Below are 10,764 nucleotides of genomic sequence, written 5' to 3' on the forward strand. Positions count from 1 at the left end.
TCTTAAGATTCTGTAAAAATGTCAAGGTCCAGCCAATGAAAATGATGCTGTGTCTTTACAGAACCTTATGGAATAGAACCTTTTCATAACAAATGTTGTTAAATAGAGAAATTTGCTTTTGTATATCAAAAAGGGGGTAAAAAATGTTTGGGTAGAGAAATAGTCCTTATAATCCTGGAAATTCAATCAAAAATTGAAATAATCAGCCTTGTTTTGTTGTAACTTTAAGTTTCTAAAACTGTCATAACGAGCCTGATATGAGAAGAGTCTTCACAGCCTTCGCTGTGATTCCTCCAAATATTTGTTACCGAACAATTCTCCCCTAACTTTTCAAAAGAACCTACACTACCCACCATAAGTATGGAATCGTTGCAATACTGAGTATTGCAGCACTTTTAAGTGTAGCATCACCCAAAATCCAGCGAATTTTTTTTTTTCAAAAAAAAAAAAAATCGCAGGGGCTCAAAGACGTGTTTTTTAAGATGACCTCAAAAATACATTGATCTAGCACTTCAGAATCACGAGATAATATTTATTTTAGGTGATGCTAAACTTTGCAAGGTGCTGCAATATTCAGTATGAGTGTTGCAATACGCGATTCCATATTTATGATGGGCAGTGTATATAACATTGTGGCTCTCTTTGCTTACATTTTTTTGGATCTACCAAAATTTTTGCACGATGACTTGAATGACTGTTTCATCGATTTTGAATAGTTTTCAGATTTTCCTGCCAAAACTTCATGAGTGCTCTTCAAAGAACATAAGATTACGATTTTATTTACACATTGATTTAAAATTTTGGTCGATCCAATGCTGAGTAAAATTAGCCATGCTCTTCAGTGTTTTTTGAAAAATTTCACTACTTTCACTACTAAAAAATTAGTTTACAAAATTAAAAAAATGTTTATGTAAAAATGCTCAAGAAGCATAGGCATTGAAGACCGTACAATTCGTAGTTGCTACTCCGTGATTGGCCGGAATAATCAAAATTGCACAAGGAACGAACAGACGTAGCTTGGGAGCAGCATACCATCTTCAATGTACAATTTCGAGGACTCCAAACTTAGTAATGTCAATAACGACGCCGACCACGTCCTTTCGTTTATCGGGGAAGGGACGGAATGTCAGTGTGACGTCCATTGCTACTAGAGACCGAGATCACCTCTGCATCTCCACGTTTTCACAGGAAGGAGTTTTGTTAGTGGGAGGGATCAAAATCTACATTATCAGGATTCACCTTGGTAAATGATGCGATTCATGTAGCCTCAATTTCAAAAGTTATCTATCAGTACGTCGACATTTTTAATGTCGAAATATTCAAAGTTTGTTTTTGAAAATTGCAACAAATAAATAAAACATAGGTACGTGTATCTCAATTAATAAAACAGGAATAAGGGCTTTTGCCGACACTTATAGTGACGAACGATTCATAGTTTGCATAACGATTTAATAAATGTAACCTTCCTTAGACAAGTGGTAAGAGTTCACGGCTACAAAGCATAGCCATGCTGAAGGTGTCTGTGTTCGATTCCCGGTCGGTTCAGGATCTTTTCGTAATGGAAATTTCTTTGACTTCCCTAGACATAGAGTATCATCGTACATGACACACGATATACGAATGCGAAAATGACAACTGCGGCGAAGAAAGCGCTCAGTTAATAACTGTGGAAGTGCTCATTGAACACTAAGCTGAGAAGGGGTGCACGACGTTAGGCATAAGGACGTTAGGCATAAGTACGATAGGCATAAATACGATAGGCATAAATACGATAGGCATAATGGATGTTAGGCATAATGGACATTAGGCATAATGGACGATAGGCATAATTCTAAAAATACAAAAAATGAAATTATTAGTGTGAAAAGTGAGCAGACTTTTTTTGGGGGCTTCAAAGATCAAAATTGTGTCCTTTGAAATACGATTGCCTTGCAGTCGTCCCATAGTTTGAGGTCAATTTCTAGGACAAAACTTGATAAAATAATTAACATGAAAATGCTGTTAATTGCCTTCATTTACTTTGTGGTAACTTCTGTGACCATAGAGTGGTGAATGTATTTTAGTTCGGTTTCAAGTCGATCCAGGATCCTTGGCCATGCAGTGCAAACGTGTTCATGTGTCGTGCACAAATAAGAATGCAAAATGGCTACTTTGGCAAAGCAAACATTTGGTTGATAACTGGAAGTGCTCCTAGAACACTAAGCTAAGAGCTTGGATTGGGGAGTAATGCCAAGAATATGAACGACGCTGTAACTGCTGCTCATCTTTTGAGTTAGGTCGTACACATATTATTGGCAAATTTTTCATCAGAGATTGTCCCTTCTTTAAATTGGAGGCTGTTCTTTATACCGTAAGGACGCCATTCACCGCCCATTTAACAGCATTTCAACATGTAAAATTCTCTCAAAAATCAGCTGCTTGTTATTTTTCACAACTTTTTGCACTAGACGCAAGATTCAACATTTATTTTTATAGGAAAAAAGTTGAAATGTGAAAAATGTATAATAGTACCGAATAACATGTATGCCTATGATACAGGTTTAGTGCGCCATCCACCGCTCATCCGAAATATGAGGCCCTGTATACAGCACTAGTTGGAATTAATTTACTTTCATTTGCTGATTGTATTCTTTGTACGTTTCAATATGTAGTACGACAACATATTGAACCGTAACAGCTAAGAAGCATTTTTCGATCTGCCATAATAAAATCATTGTTAAACTAATGTTTTGCCGCTTTAAACAGCTTAAAATATTTTTTTTATAAATTATCTATAATATAGAATCATGTGAATTTCATTGTGATACAATGTATTCTGGTATACTTATACATGCTGATAACTTTTACTGCAAACATTTGTTCAGATTTTTCAAAATAATTCAATGAGCGGTGAATGGAGCATGAACGGTGAATGGCATCCTTACGGTAGTTATACTGTCGACAAAAATATTGCTGCTAATGTTTAAATCAGGATTTTTTCTTCTTTTATAATTAAACTGTTCTTTCGAGACTTATTTATTCAAAAAATAATATCACTATTGCTCTTAATACTTCCATCATACATTTTCCCTTCTTTGAATCATAGGCTGTTCTTTATACATTTACGGGCAATTTGATGACTGTAAGAAAGGCACCTTCTTCCAATTAAATGCTGTTTCGTGGATTCTTTCTGTTCTAAGAGTTATTGAAATTATAGATGGTAATATTTCCATTAAAAAATGAACGCCATGCTAAATGCTATGTTATGTGAAATTTAAGCTTGACTGTTGAATTGACTTCAAATCAAGTTTTACTATTCAAACACGTCGAATTTCAAATATTTTCAAGGCACCTTTTGGCAATGATTTCAAATGTGGCTGATCAAAATTGTTTGAAAACCATCGAAAATTGTTAGCAGAAGAGGCAAAAGAACTGTTTTTACCACATTAAATTGACGAGCAGACTCGGAGTGGAAATGTATCGCTCTTATTGGCGTCACACTAACAGAATATTATTGTTGAATATAATGTCACCTATCATAACATTAATTTTTGGCTTGACTCTAGATTGCTGTCTTCAAGTTAATTATTTGATTATAAGTACTAATAATTATATGGAAGATTTCCCTTCTTTAGAATTAACGCAAATATGTAAGAGTAATGTAAAAAATGGCAAATACTCACCAAACTAAACATCTCTAGAAATAAATAACACTTGCACATTGCAAATAAAAATGGATACTAACAAAAATGGATTGAAATGGACTGAATTTTCTGCTATTTTTATGAGCTGTTACATCTTAAAGACGACCACCCACCCCCATCAACGTAATGGAATTTGTAAATGGACCCGAACAATTTTCGGTATGAGAAGAATTTTTGAGTGACACACACGCAAGTTATTTTATGCCAAACGTCCATTATGCCTAACGTATTTTATGCCTAACATACTTATGCCTAACGTCCTTATGCCTAACGTCTTTATGTCTAATGGGGTATACTCGCTGAGAAGCAGGCTCTGTCCCAGTGAGGACGTAATACCAAGGAGAAGAAGAAGAAGCTTGAAACAAGCTCACCAGTTTTTAATCCATCCTTGACTGAACTAACAAGTTCTTTGAATCGTTCGTCACCAGTGGTGTCGACATATTTAAAATTCTGTCTTCATACCTATATGCCAAAAAATGACTTTTGTAATTAAGGTTGCATGAATCGCACCACTTACCAAGGTGAATCCAGATTGTGTAGCTTTTTAATCCTCCCAACAAACAAAAACTCCTCCCCATGACAACCATGAAGATGCAGAGGTATACTCGGTCTTTAGTAACAATGGATGTCACACTTACATTCCTTTCAGAGGCGTCGCGTGGTCTAATTATCAACCTGTGCACTTCTAATTTAGTGTTTTTTTTTCGTCATAAGGTATACCTCGGATTCAAACCTTTTTTTGTAAGTTAATAATCAGTCTTATTTAACCTTCGTTTTCAAATAGATTTTTTATCTAGCCCATCAGTTGAGTCAAAACATTTAAGATGCTAATCGGGTTTATCGGTTTGATTTATCAATTAAACCAACACTTTTTAAATGTTAACGATTAGTCATTATTATTATCAAACTGTAATAGGAAAATAATTCGAATTTTGCGAGTAATCAGTTTCGATTGATGAAGCATTGGATTCTAGCTAATATTGCCATACAGGAATGGGATCATAGCCCACATATCCTTTCATAGAATTAATACAAGATCGGTCGCATCGTGTACTTAATGCACGTATCATGAAAAATGCTCACTTTTAAACCACACCACAAGCGTGAAAATGCTGGCGATGATGGGACGGAGGGCGCCACCGCTTTTGAATAAATTTTCTGGTTGTCTTCTGATTGATCATCGCATGTACCACCGCGCTAATACTGTATGTTGAAAGCGAGGTTTTTAACTAGTATTGTACAAAAAACAGCGCGAGTACTGAGTTCCAAACTTACAGAAACTTCTTACCGTCATTCGTCTAAAAAATCGCGCCAGTGCTTCACACTACAAGCGTGGTGATGCTGAAAGGGCGAAGGCAGCAAACAAAATGGATCTCTCTCGTGGATTGATTTCTCTCTTGTCTCCCCATCCGCACGCTCGCACTGATGAATGATGTATCAAGACTGTGCACCGGCCAGAGTTGACGCTTTAGCTACTTACACACTGGCATCTGTAGTTCAAAAAGCATTCTAACACATATTCAGAATTGCGTGTACAATAAAAGGCAGCGCGTTTCCCGATGAGAGTGCACACGTTGGGTTCCATCGTCACAGCAGCAACGTGTAGCGTGGAACAAAGTGTTGCGTAGCATGCATGGCGCTGAGCGCGTGGAGAAAATTAAGTCACAGATCTTGCACCGCATCAAACATGTTTTTCATTTAATTTGCATAGCAAAAATTAACAACTAATATTTTGATAGGTGAAAATTGCATTGCAAGCTATCAGTAGTAGCGATAATTGAAATGGGCTTAATTTTATTGAGAGAATTATAGAATCGTACTTCAAAAATTGTACAAATTGGGTGGCCTCTGCATTGCAAGGCCTCTGATTCCTTTCCTTCTCCGATTACCGTAGGGACGTGGCCGGCGCTGTAATTGATTTAATAATGCTTTGAATTCTCTAAATTGTACACTGAAGACAGTAAACTACTCGCAAGCTCCGTCTGTTCATTCCTTGTGAAATTTTGATTGTTCTGGTCAACTACGAATTGTACGGTCATCAATGCTCATGCTTAACCCTCTAATACTCAACCCAGCCTTTAGACAGGGTACACTTTGGAATTTTGTGTATTTTTTCGTAGCTTGGAAATCAATATGATTTTATTTTTGGCTCAAACCTTGACTCATAACACGCATATTAGAAACGTTTTTCATGACTTTTGAAACTTTTTTGTATTTTTGAAAATTGTTTGAAAAAATGTATTCTTATATAAATTACAAATGCCTGGGGTTTATTTAACGTGTAATATAAAAAAACGTACCTTTTATATTGTTTTTCTATCAACCTATAACAGGAGAAGAGCTTGATGATATTAAAATAATTTTAAACCTGTTTTTCAGTTAATTACACGGAAAATAAAAATATGTCCAGAAAAATATTAAACATTTATTATTTTTAAAAGTATTGTAAAAAATTGAATTATTATTATTGCCAAAAATCAGTAACTAGAAGAGGCTTCAAGAAAAAATGAAAAAAGATAGGGATGTTCAAAAATAATAATTATAAAAATCAAAAACCAAATTTCATAGATTTGCGAATTAAAATAAATCATTGCCCAAAACGTGTTTAGCACGATTTTAGATAACTAAAAATGATATTCAGGTCAATTTCGGGATTTACCTACCGTAAGGACGCCATTCACCGCTTATTTAACAGCATTTCAACATGTTAAATGCCGTCAAAAATCAGTCGTTTGATATTTTTCATAACTTTTTGCGCTAGACGCAAGATGAATCATTTGTTTTTGTATGAAAAAAGTTGGCGCGGTAAATGGCTGGGCATGGCGTACCATTGGTACCTCGCGTACCTGCAGGAATAAAATAGACCTCTTTGTGCGGTCCTTAGCCTCTTGCCCAGCAACTCCTATCCCTACCTCCTCGTGGTACTGGCCGGGGTACGAGTAACCTTGGGGAAGATCGGGTAACCAACCCCCGGTGGGAACTTTGGTCGTATGCTGACAGGGAAGGGGGGGTTTGCTTTTGCAAACCTGGAGCGTCTGTACTCCACGTTAGGAGCGGCTCACAACAGCGTCTGTTCCCCATGTCAGGGGCGGCTGATCATCGTCCGAGTGCCAGAGAAGGACTCTAAGCTAAACTGCGCACTATGGCCCTCCGAACATTTAGGGGGAATGGTCCTCCGGAAATCTAGGGGATTGGTGTCAGGCCCTGCAAACCAACCGTAAAAACACATCAGCACAGGAACGTCAACGAGAGAATACGGACCGGAACAATCGGCAAAGACCACAGCGACGAAAATGGACTAGCGATTGGAAACTCGGTACGTGGAACTGCAAATCTCTCAACTTCATTGGAAGTACTCGCATACTCTCCGATGTACTGAAGACCCGCGGTTTCGACATCGTAGCGCTGCAGGAGGTGTGCTGGACATGAGCATTGCTGCGAACGTTTAGAGGTAATCATACCATCTACCAGAGCTGCGGCAACACACGTGAGCTGGGAACAGCTTTCATAGTGATGGGTGATATGCAAAGGCGCATGATCGGGTGGTGACCGATCAATGAACGAATGTGCAAGTTAAGAATCAAAGGCCGATTCTTTAACTTCAGCATAATCAACGTGCATAGCCCACACTCCGGAAGCACTGATGATGACAAGGACGCATTTTACGCGCAGCTCGAACGCGAGTACGACCGCTGCCCAAGCCACGACGTCAAGATCATCATAGGAGATTTGAACGCTCAGGTTGGCCAGGAGGAGGAGTTCAGACCGACGATTGGAAAGTTCAGCGCCCACCGGCTGACGAACGAGAACGGCCTACGACTGATAGATTTTGCCGCCTCCAAGAACATGGCCATTCGTAGCACCTATTTCCAGCACAGCCTCCCGTATCGGTACACCTGGAGATCACCTCAGCAGACAGAATCGCAAATCGACCACGTTTTGATCGATGGACGGCACTTCTCCCCCAGTAAACACACAATCTTATATGAAGGGATATAAGAGTACAGAGGTGGAGGCGATATACGTACATTTTGCATGCATCCTTATAACGCATGTACGTATATCGCCTCCACATTTGTACCTTTATGCGCTATCGTATACGAGTTTGTGTTTACTGGGCCGACATAACCGACGTCAGAACCTATCGTGGCGCCAACATTGACTCCGACCACTACCTGGTGATGGTGAAACTGCGCCGAAAACTATCCGTCATCAACAATGTACGGTACCGACGCCCGCCCCGGTACAATCTCGAGCGGCTGAAACAACCGGATGTCGCCAATGCGTACGCGCAGCATCTTGAGGCAGCGTTGCCGGATGAGGGCGAGCTCGATAGGGCCCCTCTTGAGGACTGCTGGAGGACAGTCAAAGCAGCCATTAACGATGCTGCCGAAAGCGTTGTCGGATATGTGGAACGGAGCTCAAGAAACGATTGGTTCGACGAGGAGTGCCAGGAGGTTTTAGAGGAGAAGAATGCAGCGCGGGCTGCAATGCTGCAGCATGGTACGCGGCAAAACGTGGAACGATACAGACTGAAGCGGAAACAGCAAACCCGCCTATTCCGGGACAAAAAGCGCCGCCTGGAAGAGGTGGAATGCCAAGAGATGGAGTTGCTGTACCATTCTCAAGAAACGCGGAAGTTCTATCAGAAGCTCAACACATCCCGCAAAGGCTTCGTGCCGCGAGCTGAGATGTGCCGGGATAAGGATGGGAGCATCTTGACGGACGGACGCGAGGTGATCGAAAGGTGGAAGCAGCACTACGATGAACACCTGAATGGCGCAGAGAACACAGGCACAGAAGGTCAGGACAGCGAAGGCGATGGCTACGTCAGCACAGCGGACAGCGGAAATCAACCAGCTCCCACGATGGGGGAAGTTAAGGATGCCATTCAACAGCTCAAGAACAACAAAGCCGCTGGCAAGGATGGTATCGGAGCCGAACTCATCAAGATGGGCCCGGACAGGTTGGCCGCTTGTCTGCATCGGCTGATAGTCAGAATCAGGGAAACGGAACAGCTACCGGAGGAGTGGAAGCAAGGCGTTATATGCCCTATCTACAAAAAGGGCGACAAACTGGAGTGTGAAAATTATCGTGCAATCACCATGCTAAACGCCGCCTACAAAGTGCTATTCCAGATTCTCTTCCGTCGTCTGTCACCTATAGCAAACGAGTTCGTGGGAAGTTATCAAGCAGGTTTCATCAACGTCCGCTCGACAACGGACCAGATCTTTTCCGTGCGGCAAATCCTCCAGAAATGCCGTGAGTACCAGGTCCCTACGCACCATTTGTTCATCGATTTCAAGGCGGCATACGATAGTATCGACCGCATAGAGCTATGGAAAATCATGGACGAGAACAGCTTTCCCGGGAAGCTCACAAGATTGATCAGAGCAACGATGGACGGTGTGCAAAACTGCGTGAAGATCTCGGGCGAACACTCCAGTTCGTTCGAGTTTCGGCGGGGACTACGACAGGGCGACGGACTTTCGTGCCTGTTGTTCAATATTGCGCTTGAAGGTGTCATGCGGAGAGCCGGACTTAACAGTCGAGGCACGATTTTCACAAGATTCGGACAATTTGTTTGCTTCGCGGACGACATGGATATTATTGGGAGAAAATTTGAAACGGTGGCAGATTTGTTCACCCGCCTGAAACGCGAAGCAACAAGAGTCGGGCTAATGGTGAATGCGTCGAAAACAAAGTACATGCTGGTTGGCGGAACTGAGCGTGACAGGGCCCGCCTAGGAAGCAGTGTTACGATAGACGGGGATACCTTCGAGGTGGTGTACGAGTTCGTCTACTTCGGATCCTTGTTGACGGCTGACAACAATGTTAGTCGGGAAATACGAAGGCGCATCATCAGCGGAAGTCGTGCCTACTATGGGCTCCAGAAGAAACTGCGGTCAAGAAAGATTCACCCCCGCACCAAATGCACGATGTACAAAACGCTCATAAGACCGGTAGTCCTCTATGGGCACGAGGCGTGGACTATGCTCGAGGAGGACTTGCAAGCTCTTGGGGTTTTCGAACGCCGAGTGCTAAGGACGATCTTCGGCGGCATGCAGGAGAACGGCGTGTGGCGGCGAAGGATGAACCACGAGCTCGCTCAACTCTACGGCGAACCCAGTATCGTGAAGGTAGCTAAAGCTGGAAGGATACGCTGGGCAGGGCATGTTGCAAGAATGCCGGACAACAACCCTGCACTATAGTACGACAACATATTTAACATTAACATCTAAGAAGCATTTTTTGAACTGCCATAGTAAAATCATTGTCGAACTCATATTTGTTGCCATAAACAGCCTTAAATTATGTTTTAGAAAAAAAGTATAAGATAAAATCATATAAATTTCATTCTGATACAACCCTTTTTGGTATACCAATACATGATATAAACTTTTATAGCGAAAATTTGTTCAGATTTTTCAAAATAACTCAATGAACTTTACGTCCTTACGGTACTATATTATCTTTCACAATTATGTCGGGTTGGAAAAATGATTTGTTTTGTAAAGTTGTCCAGTAAATTAAACACTCTAAAACAGTATTGTAATTTATACTATAGTAAGAGACGTGTTGTCCAGAGCAAGTTATACTTTATTATGTCAGAATTAACTTGGATTTCATTACAGTCTACTACAATACAACGATCAATGATAGACAGTGCAAGAAGGGTGTCTGCCACATGTAATGAATCTGATGACAGATAAAACGTTCGTGCCTTTATTGAATGTTGAAAATGGCCCCGTGTTAAGAAATAGGAAGAACATAGATGACATTCTAGAAGGCTTTGGAAAATTTAACGACCATGAGCCTCTGTACGTGCCATAAATTCTTTTGTTCTCGTGACTTTTACTGTGCGCCGTGTGTTGGTGCTGTCTCGCTCTCTCTCAGAGCAACTTGAAAACAGAGCGCACAGTAAAAGTCAAACATTTTATAGCATGCATAGGCTCATTGACACACGAGCCATAATTTCATTCCATTTATCTGCCTGCATTCATACAACAAGCATGACATTTATCGTTCGTGGAAGATAACGAGCCATGAACGTAAACAAGACAGAACTGTTATGGTTCGC

Source organism: Aedes aegypti, chromosome 3 (assembly GCF_002204515.2).
Source record: "Aedes aegypti strain LVP_AGWG chromosome 3, AaegL5.0 Primary Assembly, whole genome shotgun sequence".
NCBI classification, from domain to species: Eukaryota; Metazoa; Arthropoda; class Insecta; order Diptera; family Culicidae; genus Aedes; species Aedes aegypti.